The sequence below is a fragment of the Mesocricetus auratus genome, unplaced genomic scaffold (assembly GCF_017639785.1).
Source record: "Mesocricetus auratus isolate SY011 unplaced genomic scaffold, BCM_Maur_2.0 Super-Scaffold_100013, whole genome shotgun sequence".
In the NCBI taxonomy this organism is placed as follows: domain Eukaryota; kingdom Metazoa; phylum Chordata; class Mammalia; order Rodentia; family Cricetidae; genus Mesocricetus; species Mesocricetus auratus.
Window position 1 is genome coordinate 16,950,190 of NW_024429196.1, and position 14,757 is coordinate 16,964,946.

Consider the following 14,757-nt stretch of genomic DNA (forward strand, 5'->3'; position numbering starts at 1 on the left):
TATTGTTTAAGTTATGTGCTTTGATTACTATGTGGCGAGGGGAGTTGTGTGTGTGTGTGTGTGTGTGTGTGTGTGTGTGTGTGTGTGTGTGTGTGTGTGTGTGTGGTCCAGTCTATTTGGTGTTCTGCAAACTTCTTTTACTTTCATAAGCTTGTCCTTCTTTAGGGTGGGAAAATTTTCTATAATTTGGTTGAATATATTTTCTGTGTCCTTGAGTTGTATTTCTTTGCCTTCTTCTATATCTATTATTCTTAGGTGTGGCTTTTTCACAGTGTCCCATATTTCCTTGACATTTTGTTTTAGGGATTTGTTGGACTTAAGATTTCCTTTGGCCTATTTCTCTATTTCCTCTAGTGAGACTTCAACACCTCTCTCTCTCTCTCTCTTTCCCCCATCCTTTGCATTCTATTGGTTATACTTAACATCTGAAGTTCCTGCTCATTAACCCAGCTTTTCTATTTCCAGCATTCCATGATTCTGTGTTTTGTTTATTGTTTCTGTTTCAGTTTTCAAGTTTGTAGTATTTGAATTGTTTCCTTCACTTGTTTGGTTGTTTTTTTTTTCATGGCTTTCCTTTCCTTAGGAGATTTGTTTATTTCTTGATTTTTTTGGTTTGCTTTTTCCTCCATTTCCTGATTCTTTTGTTTGTTTTTTTTCTTCCATTTCTTTAAGGATTTTCTCATTTCCTCTTTGAGGGGATCTATCATTTTCATAAAGTTGTTTTTAGGCCCTTCTCTTTTGCTTCATCTGTGTTGGGATGTTCAGGTCTTGCTGGTGTAGAGTCCCTAGACTCTGGGGGTGTCATATTGGTTCTTCTGTTGTTGAATGTGCTCTTGTACTGTTGTATCACCATCCCTTCTTTCTGTGAGTGCAGGTGGGGGGTCTATCTCTCTCTGCTCATCTCCCAGGGTGTCAAGACTTCTATATCAGCAACTCTGGATTGTCGAGTTCTCTTGGAATTCTCAAGCAGAGGGTATGGGGGGCCAAGACTCAAGCAGAGAGAGTGGGGAGGGGGAAAGACTGCAATGAGGGCAGGCTCAGGATTGTCCAGTGACCTTGGGTGGGTCCACTACAGGCAGAGCTGACCCAGGAAGTTCCAAGGAGAGGATGGGGGGAGCTGGACCTGAGCAGGCCCCACACTCATCTCAAGTAGTGCCAAGCTATCATTTTTAAATTTACACTAAACATTGAATTTTAGAACTAAATTACAAGGAAAAGAACATCTGTTGAATTGATCTCTTGGAATATAAGAATTTGAACTTATGTTTCAGCATCTAATCCCATTGAATCTTCATGTTATTCTACATGAACACCTATATTTCTTCAATTCTCCTTCAAGTTTTCCTATTTTTCCTACCTCCTGTATTTCTATGTGAAATTTCTCTTGTGTATTTAATTTCAACTACTGTGTGTCTTCTAAAGAAATCTATTAATTCTTTTGTTTGAAATTTGCTTTATTTCACCATAGATTAATCTGCATCTTATTTATGGACACACCTAAAACATTTTTTGACTGTATCCCTCCAGTGATTCATATCTGTTTCCATCTAGAAACCTCCTAGGAAAACCGTAATGTACAATAGAAGTCTCAGCAAGAGTCGATATTTCATTTCAAAGTCCGAGCAGCTTACCAGTCCACAGAAGTAGTGATGAAACTCTTCAACCATAGAAACCTGAGGCATATCTTTTGACCTGTAAGAAGTATAGTCTCTTTCAGTTGTTTTGATAAGAATTTCTTGAAATTAGAAAACAACTTTCACTCTTCATATATAAAGTTTACTGAAACAAAAAGTAATTTTTCTATGTTGAAAGGCTTTGCTCATCACTTAGGTGACTTTATCTAGCTGATGTGCAGCCTTCCCTATTGGGCTTTGATTTTCTACCTTCTAGGTAAGGGCTGCATGCTAAATGATGCAAACAGAGATGGAATCAGTTCCTGAATAGAAATACTGCAGTTTTCATAAAATAAAAATGTGAAAATTCAATGCATTTTCACAATGTCTTCAGAATACACTCAAGTGTTGTGACTGATGGGTCCATTAATTCAGCCTGTTTCTACTTTGCAAACAGCCGATCTCAGGTCTCACCACCAGCAGATCACAGAACTTGTTAGCAATACAGAATCTCAGGACTGGAACGTGGCTCAGTAGGAAGAGTGTTTGCAGCATGAGAATGAGGACCTGAGTTTGATCTTCAACACCCATGTAAAAACTGCTGAGTGTGACCTGGAGAAATGACTCAGTAGTTAAGAGCACTGGCTGCTCTTCTAGAGGAACTGGTTTCAATTTCCAGCACACATAGCAGCTTATACCCATTTATAACGCTATTCCTATGGGGATCTGATGCCCTCTTCTGACTTCTGTGGGTACTAGGTATGCATACAGTGCATGTATATGTATGCACAGAAAACATTCAAACACATTAAATGAAACTAAAATTTCAAAAATCCAAGAGTGGTTGCATGAAGGTATCTGTCAGTCCAGAACTAGATGGGACAGAGGCAGAAGGAATCCCAGGGCTTTCTAGCTGGCAGCCTAGTCCCAGTGGCCAATGAGAGACCATATCTTGATGGAATAATATGGAAAAAGAACTGGGGAGGACACTCCAATGTCCACTGTCTTCCAAGGGCTTGAGAGCTGTGCTTACTTATGAGCATACACACAGACACACACACACACACACCACACACACAAACAACACACACACACACACCAGCATGAAATGCAGAATCACAATCCCCACACCAGATTCAATGAATTTTAATGTAGAGAATACAACTTTTTGGTTGAATTTAAGGCCACTGCATTATATGGAAGCCACTCCTTATACTGCTCAGGTAACCAAGAATATATGACTAGATAGGCAAAGGACCTAGGTGAAACAAAATACTATTATTCTGTTAAAGGACTATAGCAATAAAATGACTCCTCATGACATTCCACTGTATCCACAGATCAGTATATGATCCAGTAATCTTTAGAGATGTCTTCTGCAATACATGGGAAATAATACAAAGACCCACAACTAGACAATGTGAAGGAAGTAAGACCTTGGAATCCTTAAGTCTAAATAGGAGATCTTTATCAACTGTCTCCCCTCAGAGTTCAGGGAAGTGCTGAAGAGGAGAAGAAAGATTGTAAGAGCCAAAGGGGATGGATGATACCAAACAAACATGCATATATGAGCTGATGCATATATCAACTCACAGAGGCAGGTTCTGAACAGACCCAAGCCAGAAGAGGTTCCAGAGCTGAGATGAGCAAGTAGACATGAGCTCCCATCCCCAGCTGTGAGGTTATCTCCAATTAACAACTGCTAATAAAGGAAAATTAGTTTCTCGAAGGGAATCTCACTGGTTATACAACCCACACATAGAAATAGGCTCCACACCCAGAAGCAGATAGCCAGCGCACAACTAACTGAAATATATTTAACTGAAATATATTTTTGGAGTTTTTCATATTGCTTTGTGTGGGTATTGTCCACCTTATTGGTCTTTTCCTTATATATTATGGTTCTTGATTTTGGTGTGTGTGTGTGTGTGTGTGTGTGTGTGTGTGTGTGTGTGTGTGTGTTTCTTGTAGTATTTCTTAGTTACTTTTTTATTCTGTCTCTTTGTCTTGCTGTATCCTTGTTTTTCTCTTTTATTTTCGTGTTTGTTTTCATAAGAGAGAGAATGGAGTTGTGGAATTTAAAGGTTGTGGAGGTAGAAAGAATCTAAGAGGATATAATGGAGAGAAAGCCTAGATTATAATATATTGTATGAAAAATTTTGTCTTTAATTAAAAAATCAGAGCTTACCAGGATCTTTGAGGTAGTTTTCAGTATATTAAGTTTTGAAAATCATGGAGCCAATTAATATCCCAGTTCAAAGAACGAGCAGGTGAGGAGGTCTAACAGGGAAACTGATGCCTTCTCAATGCTAGGTCATCCAGATAAAAAGGGAAGCAGCTAGCATGTTAGACAGAAGTACCCAATGGTAGATTTTGTTCTATTTCAAGAACATATTGATCATTTGGATAAAAATAAATTTTCCTAAACACCTTTGGCCTTCTTTTGCTACAGCCTATTCTATTTATTATTTTTTAATTTTTTGAAATTAATTTTTATTTAAATTAAAACAGTCCTATTTTACACACCAGTTCCTCTTCATCCTGTCCTCCCATTCTCCCCATTGTCTCCCCATCCCACCCCCCATCCACTCCTCAGAGAGGGTAAGGCCTCCAGTGGGGGTCATCAAAGTCCAGCCTCTTCTATTTCTGTAGTGTTCTTTGGAACACCCCAGAAGACCTAGAATTTAAATATCATCAATGCCAGGCTGAGGATAGAAAGATATTGTTTTCCCAGTCATTGTAGCTTTCGTTTGCTTTGGAACTTGAACCATGAGCAGACATAGCATCCTGGTGACGGGGACATTCTTGAGTAACAGTTCCTGGATGGCTTGTTGATGTAGTACTTCCAGGGAACCTTCACTGAGCCCTTCTTCAGCAGTTTTCATTGATGCATTATTTCCAGAAGAATTGCTTGACAGTTGCATCTACAGAAGAGAGAAATTGATTTTAATTTTAGATTTCCTTACCATAGGGAAGACTTCTTTCTGGTTTTAGCTACATAATTGCAGACTGTTTAAAAGCAGATAATGGACAATCACTCCAGTCTTGAATAAAGTCAACTGCTGTTTTATCACTAGCTTTCTGGGAACTTTTGTTTATTCTTCCAGTTCCAGCTGGACCATTTCCTAGCTCAAAGTGAGTTCCTGATAATTTCTTTATTCTCCTGATAAAGTCCTGGCACATTTTCCTTGCTTTAGTCACAGTGACTGAAACTTCCATAACACCAGCAATCCTTAAGCTACACTATGTATAATTGATAATTGGGTATTTTCTTTACTCAATTTTCTCTCTGGTAAAAGACATTGATTAGCCTGTTATATTAAGACCACATCGTTTTTTCAAGTCAGATTTACATAAATTCGGAAAAAAATAAGAAATTGGAAATAGGGAATCTAGAGCACTGCTCGTTTTACAGGCAAGCGCAGTTTCAGTTGTGAAACAGTATGTAACCATGATGATGACAGGAGCTTCCAGTGTGGGTGGGAATCCCCTTTGTTTCTGAACAGATGTAACATCTCCGTGACACCACTTACATATTTTAGAATCTTTCTCCAGCTTCTCTCCAAATAACTAGATTTCCTTGCTAGTTCCCTCCTAAGGCTTATGGGGAATGGATGTCAGTCACTTTCTGTATAGTTGCTCAGAGTCAAGTGCAGGGTGGTGTTTGCTCTGGGAGAGAAAGCAGCTCCCATCTGTCTTTAGTAGAAGTATTCATCTCTCCTTGGACTGCAGTTACATCTCAGTCCTGAATCTTGCCTTAGCCATTAGGTATGAGAACTACAAGTGAAGACCCAGCCTATTTTTCTTATTTGGTAAAGAGGTAACAAGAGTTGTATTTCAGAGAGATATGCTTGACTATGTAGTCAACTCCTATGTGAATTAAGGCAGCTTTGAAATCTACCCAAGCATCTTCTCATATGAACTGTTAATTAAGTAGCTTCATTTTGGATTGGAATGTTTCCTCAGAGGTTTGGAGCACTTATAAACTTGACCTCAGTTCCATCCTCAGAACCCATGGGACACAGAAAATTTATTTCTCAAAGTTGTCATCTGATCGCCAAACATACACCATAGCCCTCATGCATCTGCACACACACACACACACACACACACACACACACACACTCCTACCAAAACCAGCAGCAACAGAAATACTAAAAGCTAAATAGCTTTATGCTTAATCAGCATAACACCACAGTACCTTGAACTATGAAGAGATATTCCAATGTGTAGAGTGAAGTCATTTCCTTGCCAGCTGCTTTGGTTTTTTCCCAATCAGTCGCCTGGACTCTGCCGCATTATAGTCCCCAAATAACACACAAGACGCTGTATTAATTATGAAGCTGTTGGCTGTTTGTTTCTTGCTGGCTAGCTCTGACTTAAGTATTTAACCCATCTAAGTATTTATCTTACCAGAGAAAAGGTCCGGACTTCTTACCCCATGGCGGCTACATGATGACTCCCTGTGTTTCTCCTACCCAGAGTCCTTCTGGACTACTAGTCCCACCTATTTTGCTTCCCTATTGGCCAACAGTGCTTTATTGACATATAAAGAGGACTTCCCCATCACCAATGTTTATTTGTTTTGAGATAGCTTTGTTAACTAGCTTACGCTAGACCTGAATTCACTAAGAAGTCTGTGTTGGCCTTAAACCTACAAGCTGCCTGCCTCTGCTTCCTAAGTACTGGCACCAAATATGTGACTTACTAGTTTAAGAGATTTCTTCTTTATCCTGTTATTCTAGGATCTAATGAACTATCTAGGTCTCTCCCAAGTATCCTTTCTCACAACATTTAAAATTCAAAATATAATTAGACACTTTTTTACACTCTATGCCTTCCTATATCTTTGATACCTCTCAAATCCATGCCCTGATTTTCCTAATTGTTTATTGCTTATTCCCTCCTGGAAGAAATGATTGGCAGTTGTAAACTTGGAGGGTTCACCATAGATTTTCTCCAGTAGTTTATGTAAAACATTCTTAAATAAGATTGGCCTTGGATCTGATACTATAAAGAATACCATTGTTCGAATCTTTTTTCTTGCTCAGGTGTGGTCTTTTAAGGCAGACACATTTTTCTCAGTTCTCTGATCTTCCTTCCCATCCCAAAATACGCCTGGAACAGGGATTTGGTTTTATTTTCTATTTTCCAAGGTTCTCACTTAACACATAATAAAGAAGCACTTCATGATGTTTAAGTTTTCTATATAGCACAATGACTTGCTCATATTTCAATTCTATAGTAAATTACTTAACACCCAATAGTTTTACTATAAAACTTTCTCATTCACATTTCCAAAGTTTAAAGTGGTTATAGTCTCAGTGTCTGTTTGCCCACATAAATGTTCATCAATTTAAAGTAGTACAACTAGCTGATTTTGCTTAGGGGAAACATCAACACCCTTTACAAACAGACTCTGTCACTGAAAATGTTCAGAAAATTTGTCATTTATTTTATCTAATGCAACCATTGCAATCAATCTTTAATGATGACCCTGGAGCATTTACAGCTATGATGTTGAGAAACTATGTATGAATGGTGGTAACATGCATCTAAACACACATTTTCCTTTTGAAAGGTAATACAAAAGATATTTGAGCACAGTAGCCCAAAGTGGGAATAATGCAAGTGTTTGTCAACAGATAAATGAGTTCTTAAAATGTATAATGTCCATAGTATGGGATATTATTCAGTTATGAAAAAACAGAGGGGTTTGGGAGATGGATCAATTGGTAAAGTGATTACTGCACAAGCATGAATTTGACTCCATGAGCCCATGAAAATACACTTGGAGTGATGGTGCATGCCTGTTATCCCCATACTGAGGAAGGAGACAGGAAAATTCCCCAGGGCTCACTGGCTATCCAGTCTTACCCAATTGGTAAGCCCTAGGCATGAGATATCCATCTCAAAGGAGGAGACAGCATTGATTTTGGTTGTGAGCCTAGCCTTTAATGGCTGAGCCATCTCTCCAGCCCTAGGAGACAGCATTGTTGGGGATGGTAAGTAGAATGATCCTCCAGCCTCCACACGCATTCCTTTACATGTGGACAGGCATCTGCACATGCAAATTCATCTACATGCACACAATGTATTTTTTTCAGGGGTGGCTTAGAACCCTGATATACTCTCTACAATGAATGAGCCTGGAAAACATTGTGCTAGGTGAAGACAAAGAAGACAAAAATTGAATAATTTCTTTTACATAAAGATATTGCCATGAGAAATTTTCTAGGATAAGGAAATGTTACAAGTATTCCATGCCTACAGCTAGTTCAAAGGAGCCAAGAGGAGGTTTTGTTAATGGTTACAGAGTTTAAGATGATAAAAAGAACATATTGTCTGTAGATTATGATGATGGTTGCATAACACTACGATTTGTGCCAGAGGATTATATACTTTTTGGTAAAAGTAGAATATTATGTTGCATATAGTTTATAATAGTTTGAATAACCCAATAATGTAATATGCCCCAAACCATGACAACAAAATCAGGAACACAAACTGCTCTTGAATTTGCCAGTCTAGCACCAGCTTAACCTTGCCAGTTGTGGGATTACAGACATGTACATTCAACAGTTTTTGTCCGTATTATATATAGGACAATGGTTCAAACATGCTAAACAAGTGCTCTTCCATTGTGCTTCATGTCCAGCTTTGTGTGTGTGCAGGACTGTGTGTGTATGTGTTTGTGTGATCTGGGTGTTTGTGTGTATGATGTGGTGGTGGTGTGTGTGTGTGTGTGTGTGTGTGTGTAATTTTAGGTGTGGGTGTGGACACACTCATGCCATTGCATGCATGTGGAAATCAGAGGATCATCACAGGGGTCAGTCCTTGCCTTCTACCTTGTTCGAGACAGATGTTTGTCATTGTGCATGCCAGACTGGCTGGCCTTTGGTGCTTCAGGGCATTTTCCTGTCCCTTGGCCACAGCATCTTGGAGCATTAGGATTGCTGGCATGCATTACTGTGCTCAGCCTTTTGTGCTCTAGGGATCTGAACTTGTGTCCTCAGGCTTGCATGGCAAACACTTTTACCCACTAAACTACCTCCCCAGCCTGATTATACACTTACACAGTTCAATTTTATAGCATATAAACTTTATTTCAATCAACTGTTTTTATAAGTCAGTTGGCATTTGAAGAGTGGAAGTATATAAACTCTCTACCTCTTCACTAAAATAAAATAGGAAATAATAATAATAATCACAGACACCTTAGGGGTCTGGATGTTGGATGGACTCTGAGGACTATGTGTACATCAAGATGTACTCACAATTCTAGGCTGCCTGACCAGTGTTCAAGGATCTATAAATTTTCACACTAAGACTTCTATTGAAACTCATGGTCAATACATGCTGCTTCACTCTCTGCCTTGGCGGGGCTCATAGCATCTCCAGAACACATTTAGGTGTCAGTGACAAATCACTCATTTCTCCCCTTCCCCTTCATCTAGGGACTCTGCAAATTTCAAGAATTGCTTTGTGCTCTGAAGGGCTTTGGGTCTGTGAATGGCATAGCTTTGCCAAGGTTGCTAGTCTGCCAAATCCTCAGCTGCCAAAAGACTAGCCTGGGTTCTTCATATGATGAAAGTACAAAAAAGGGCCATGTGCTTGACAGACCTGGCCAATTCCTTCTGCTTCACAGGCGGAATAAATCTCCGAAGAAGCCTGCGAGAGAGCTACCATCTGGTTGGTCTCCTGTCTTTCTGCATGTCGCCTCCAAACCAGATTGCCAAGTGTCAAAAGGGCTTCCTGTGCTGGAAAAAGCTGGAAGTCAGTGTTTGGTGCCAAATGCTGAACTCAGAAGAGACGTTAATGAGGTGGGAATCTGCAGGCTAGCTTCAACCTGCGCTCTCACCAGAGCCATTGGCTGGCTCAAGGGTGGGTCAACATTTCTACAATGCAAATTGGAGAAAATTAATAGCTTGCCTTATTGTTATGGACTATTTAGTAACTTCCTGAAGATTCCACAGTGCATCGAGCTAAAAATCTATCCAATAGCAACATCACTAACACCACTAAGTACCTTAGATGACTGGAAGCTGACACCACTGGAAGAAACTACAGACCTCTTTTTTTTCAGTGTAAAAGCTCTGATGCTGTTTTGGCTTACTGCTCAGATCTTCATTTCTAACAGCCAGCCCCATCTCTCTTTTCTTTCAGAGTTTCTCTTGCTATAAAAGTTCAGAGCAAATGCTAGTACAGAATTTGTATGCTGATTGTTCCCTTAGACTGGCCTGTGATCTACTTGGCTAAAAACAGTCATAGTCTCTATTCATTGACATTTTGCTTTTAATATCTGAAGTAATTAATAATGTCAAAATATTCAATGATATTAGTAGTTCAGATATTTTGTGAATATTAGAAATCACCCTCCAAACGAAGGCTCTTCTGTAAGTTCTTTGGGGCAGCACAATATCTGTATATAGTTTTTCTTCAAACAAAATTTACCCACATCACATTCTCTAAATCAGCCTCAAGTTGACAGTTGCTTGTAAGATGCTTCCCATAGTGAGGCCATGCTGACAGTCCTTCAAAGGTAACAAGTCAATCCTCCCTCCCTCCCTCCCTCCCTCCCTCCCTCCCTCCCTCCCTCCCTCCCTCCCTCCCTCCCTCCCTCCCTCCCTCTCTCTCTCTCTCTCTCTCTCTCTCTCTCTCTCTCTCTCTCTCATTATTCTTCAGTGTTTTACTTCTTTCAACTTCTTTCACACACTGCCCATCCACTAAGAAACTTGCCTCTCTCTTCCTGCCTCTCTATTTAGCCTGGCACATTGACTTATGGTTACTACGGCCTCTATCTGTGACCATCACACAAATGAATCAAAAGTTTTTCTCCTCTTCACATTTTTTATCTCTATACTGCTATGTTAAATATCTCTAAAAGTTGTTTTTAATGCCTCTGAACAAAAATAAGGGAATGAAATAATGAAACAGAAGAATCTATATTAGCCTCTCATTCTACACAGTTAAATGAAAATATACCTGTGTCCACAGAATCTACCATGCATGAAGTTATTTACATAGACTCATTATCTGTCCCTTCTCAAGATATCCCTTCTACTTAGTTAAGTTGTCCTATTCCTCTTATTAGTATTAATTTTTGTTTGTTCAGTGGTTTGTTTTTGACAAGGCATCACCTTGCTACCCTCAGCTACTACTAAGTCCCCATAAAATTGAAAATATGGACTTTTGGACTGTTATCCTTAAGTTTTTATTTTTGTTTTCTTTGTAGTTTTTATGTCTGCACAGCCTGGTTTAAGAATAACCCCTGTGACAGTATCCACATCTTGGCTTCATTATGATGGTATACTGCACTATAGGCATTCATATTGATTATAAATCATTGTTGTGGGGTCCCTGGAAAACTCCAGCTAGTAGAGAATCAATCTGAATGAGGGAAGAAAGAAATCCAATTCAACATGATTAAGTTATGGTTGGTTCATAACTGGTGTTGGTTCAAGCTTCTAGTGTCTGACCCTGAGTTTATTTTTGACATATTTAAGCATAGCGCAACGTTAGAGAAAAGTTTCTGTGTGACAATTATCATTATCACAACAAATCTTAAGACATTACTACATCGACACTCTCTTGCAAAGTACAGAGTGCCTGTCTTTCTTTTCTTTTCCATTTTTTTTTGGTTTTTCCAGACAGGGTTTCTCTGTGGCTTTGGAGACTGTCCTGGAACCTGTCTTTTGCAACGTAAGTGGCCTCTTTTGTAAGAATGGGTACTATTGACAGAAAAATGATGCTCAGGATAGGGTCTAGGCAGGAAGTGTTTGGAATAAACATAATAGTAGACTCTTGCAAAGTACATTAGACCTCTTTCACAAGAATGGGTACTATTGGCAGAGAAACATTGCCCAGGACTCTGGGATAAGCATAATAGCCTGGGAAATTTGGGTGAAGCCTGCTCTAATGATAACAAAAGATAGCCAAGTTCTTAACTGTATCTAATCCCAGCTTTCTGGGCAGAAAACAGGTGTAAATCACTTCAGTTGAAGAGAAAGCCTATGAGTTTAATGTTCCTGCTTTCCCTAGTGCTGTCTGTGAGAATGAGGATCTCATGCCCACTATACATGATTTTTATAATGTGTGTGTGTGTGTGTGTGTGTGTGTGTGTGTGTGTGTACATATGTAAAGGGCTGGGTGCATATTACCATGGTAAATTTGTGGAGGTCAGAAGATGACTTCTTGATTGAAAGCATCTTTGCCTGCTGAGTCATTGTGCTGGCCATAGATCAACATTTTAATTATATCCTTTATTATTATGAGTTTCAGGATACTGAGTGTTTTGTAAGATATCCGGTCACTTACCTTGAAATTAGAGTTTGTGGTAAAAGAAAAGAATGAGCTGTTGGAGTTACATTAATTCATAAATGAAATCTTTATCCCATCAAGCCCCACCTCTTAATACCACAGAGAGGATAAGTTTCAGCATGAACTTTGAAGGGGACATATCCAAACCACAGCAGTGGCCACGCCTGGTTGCAGCAGTCCAGAAAAGTTTATGAGGAAATCATATTTGAGATGAAGTATGATGTGTAATTACTAAAAGGTTATTCACTGATTTTATTTCTCAAATAAGTAAATTGCAAGACTGACTACTCTAAAAAAGCCAACAAAGGTCATAGGAGGATTTAGTGATAAAACCACTTTAGTTATGGTTTCTTCCACACAGAAGAAGACAGAAAAACTTTAGCTTCATTTCTAGCTTTTCTAAGATCTTCTTCAAGAGTTGTGCTATGTTGACCTCGTTCAGGTTATATATTAATTACTTTTCTTTTCACTGTGACAAAATATTCCACCAAAGAAACTTAAGGAAAGGGTTAAGAAGAAGCACAGTCCACTATAAGGTGTGGTGACAGAAGCAGAAGGTGACTGGTCAGATGGTGTTCACAGTCAGAAAACAGAGAGTAGACAGGCACTGGAACAGAGTTACAAAATTTATCCCCAGTGACCTACTTCTTTAAATGAGGCTTCACCTCCTAAATATTCCAGAATCTTTGGAAACAGTTCTACCAGCTGGGGACCAAGTGTGTTGAAGCACACAAGCCCAGAGGGGACAGTTTGCATTCTAACCAAAGCAGTTTAGAAGAGTATTTTAAAAAAATTCTCTACATTGAAATGAACATACTCAATTCTGACTAGAATTAGAAACAGAATTGGAATCCTGTGTGAAGGAGACAAAGGAAGAAAGAAGCAATGGGATCTGAAACCTAAACCAGCAAGCCCAACCAAGACCAGACTCAGTAGACAGAGGACTGCAGAATCCACAGCTAAGTTCACAGTGGGGTCAAAGAGTGAGTGTGGTCTGTGATGCCAAGACCTGATCCACTGATGGCTAAAAGACAGAACACATAATTCCTGGAGTCCTTTGTTTTCCAAACCTGGTCTTATAGCAGGCCAACCATTTTTGCTACCTTTATAGGATTTGCTTTCATGCCAAAGAGTTTATAAATATCATGAAAATTAATCAGTTTGTAAGCCCTTTCTGATCGTAATGTTTTCAAAAACAAAATCTATTTTTGATTGAGTGTTACCTTCTTTGTGTGTTACAATAGCTTTCAAGGCTTTCCTTACATGATATATTTAATTATATATTACCTCAAATAATATTAGTGTGTATACATAAATAGCTATGGACATTATATGAAGACTCATGAAGATTTAAACATGGGGAAAAGACACTTACAGGGTCTTTTCCTGTAACAGTGTGAAAATTCCATGATCATCAGAAATAAGATACTCATTGCAATTATCAAAAGCGCACAGAGAGATGAAGAAGAACCTGCTGATATCCACTCATGTGAAACTGAGTGATAGGACCATCCCCAATACCCAGTTTTCCCCTTATGAACTTTCTGAAATGATATATTGGACTTAGTGACTTCAGACAGACCACTATGTCTCACATGGATGCCTGAGATGAGAGGTAACCATAGGTTTGAATGTAAGTGTGGCTAAGGCTCTAAAAAGTATGTTTGCCATTGTATCTAATTCTCTGAGATGACTACAGTTCAATGCTTTTCAGAACTAGTTGAAAAAGGTGTATCCATATTTTTAAATGAGATATACATGAAACAGATTTAAAAAGAGAATGGCTGTGGCTGATGCTGGCTATTAAACTCAATGATTCACTTTTATATTTGTGTGTGTGTGTGTGTGTGTGTGCGTGTCTGTGTGTCTGTGTCTGTGTGATGTATGAAAACATGTGTGGAGATCAGAGGACAATCTGTGGGGATAGTTTTCTCCTTCCACAATGTGGGTCCTGGATATGAAACAGAACAAACAGATCCCCTGACTCAGCTGACTTCTGTAATGGTATTGGTACACCTTGAGCACTCTGACAACCATCAGGGAAGTTTCCAGAAGTCTATAGCTAAGTCCATTGAAACCTTTATGACAAGGCTTGCAGATTTATATTAAGAGTCCACAGTAGATAAACAAAAAGACTGAAGGTATCAGAATCAAACAGACAAACTATATATAGGTCTGAGTTCAGCTAAACATGAACAGTGGACAATGGGGCTTGATATGACTGCCATTATGAAAAATAAGCAGTTTTTAAAAAAAGAATGAAACTTATAATTGAATGAAAAATTTCCATAGTGATTAGGTCTTCATGTTTGTTCTTGCACATCTTAAAATGCTTTGTTTCATAGTTTATGTACCAGTTATAACTTTCCCAGACAGAGGGATTGTATTCAGATTTTAATAGAAGGATAAAAACTGTAGCAAAATTCAACATTAAACATCGTACAATATTTCATCAATACCAATTAAGAATCTAACACAAAGAGGAGATAAAACTTTCATGTGTTAGGAATTTATTTTTAATGAAAAGCACTTTCTGTCTTTTCAAATAAACCAGTGTAAATCAGTTGATCATCAGTTATGAATGTCAATATATGAATCATGAAAGTGTAAACTCAGACCCCTAGAGTATGTGTTACCTTTCATTATGCAAAACAGGTGATAATCATGGAAGAAAGTTTTCTTATGAAAAAACTACTAGCATTATTTTTTGTCTGTCATTTTAATGAGTTGCAAACTGGGGCCCAAGCTGACAATATTTTATTTGTTATCTTTTCTATATATTTGTGCCCTACAGTCTTGGCTTTTGGTTAAGCCTGGGCTCATG

The 14,757-nt window shown here is 38.7% G+C and overlaps 1 long non-coding RNA gene across 1 annotated transcript; it reads right to left on the minus strand.

The window, feature by feature from the left end:
- Positions 1-2,743: 2,743 nt before the first annotated feature.
- LOC121143507 lies at positions 2,744-6,018 on the minus strand. Its single transcript, XR_005880725.1, has 2 exons — positions 5,815-6,018; positions 2,744-4,537 (listed from the first exon to the last, which is right to left on the minus strand). It is a non-coding gene; the product is annotated as an uncharacterized LOC121143507 (long non-coding RNA).
- Positions 6,019-14,757: the final 8,739 nt, after the last annotated feature.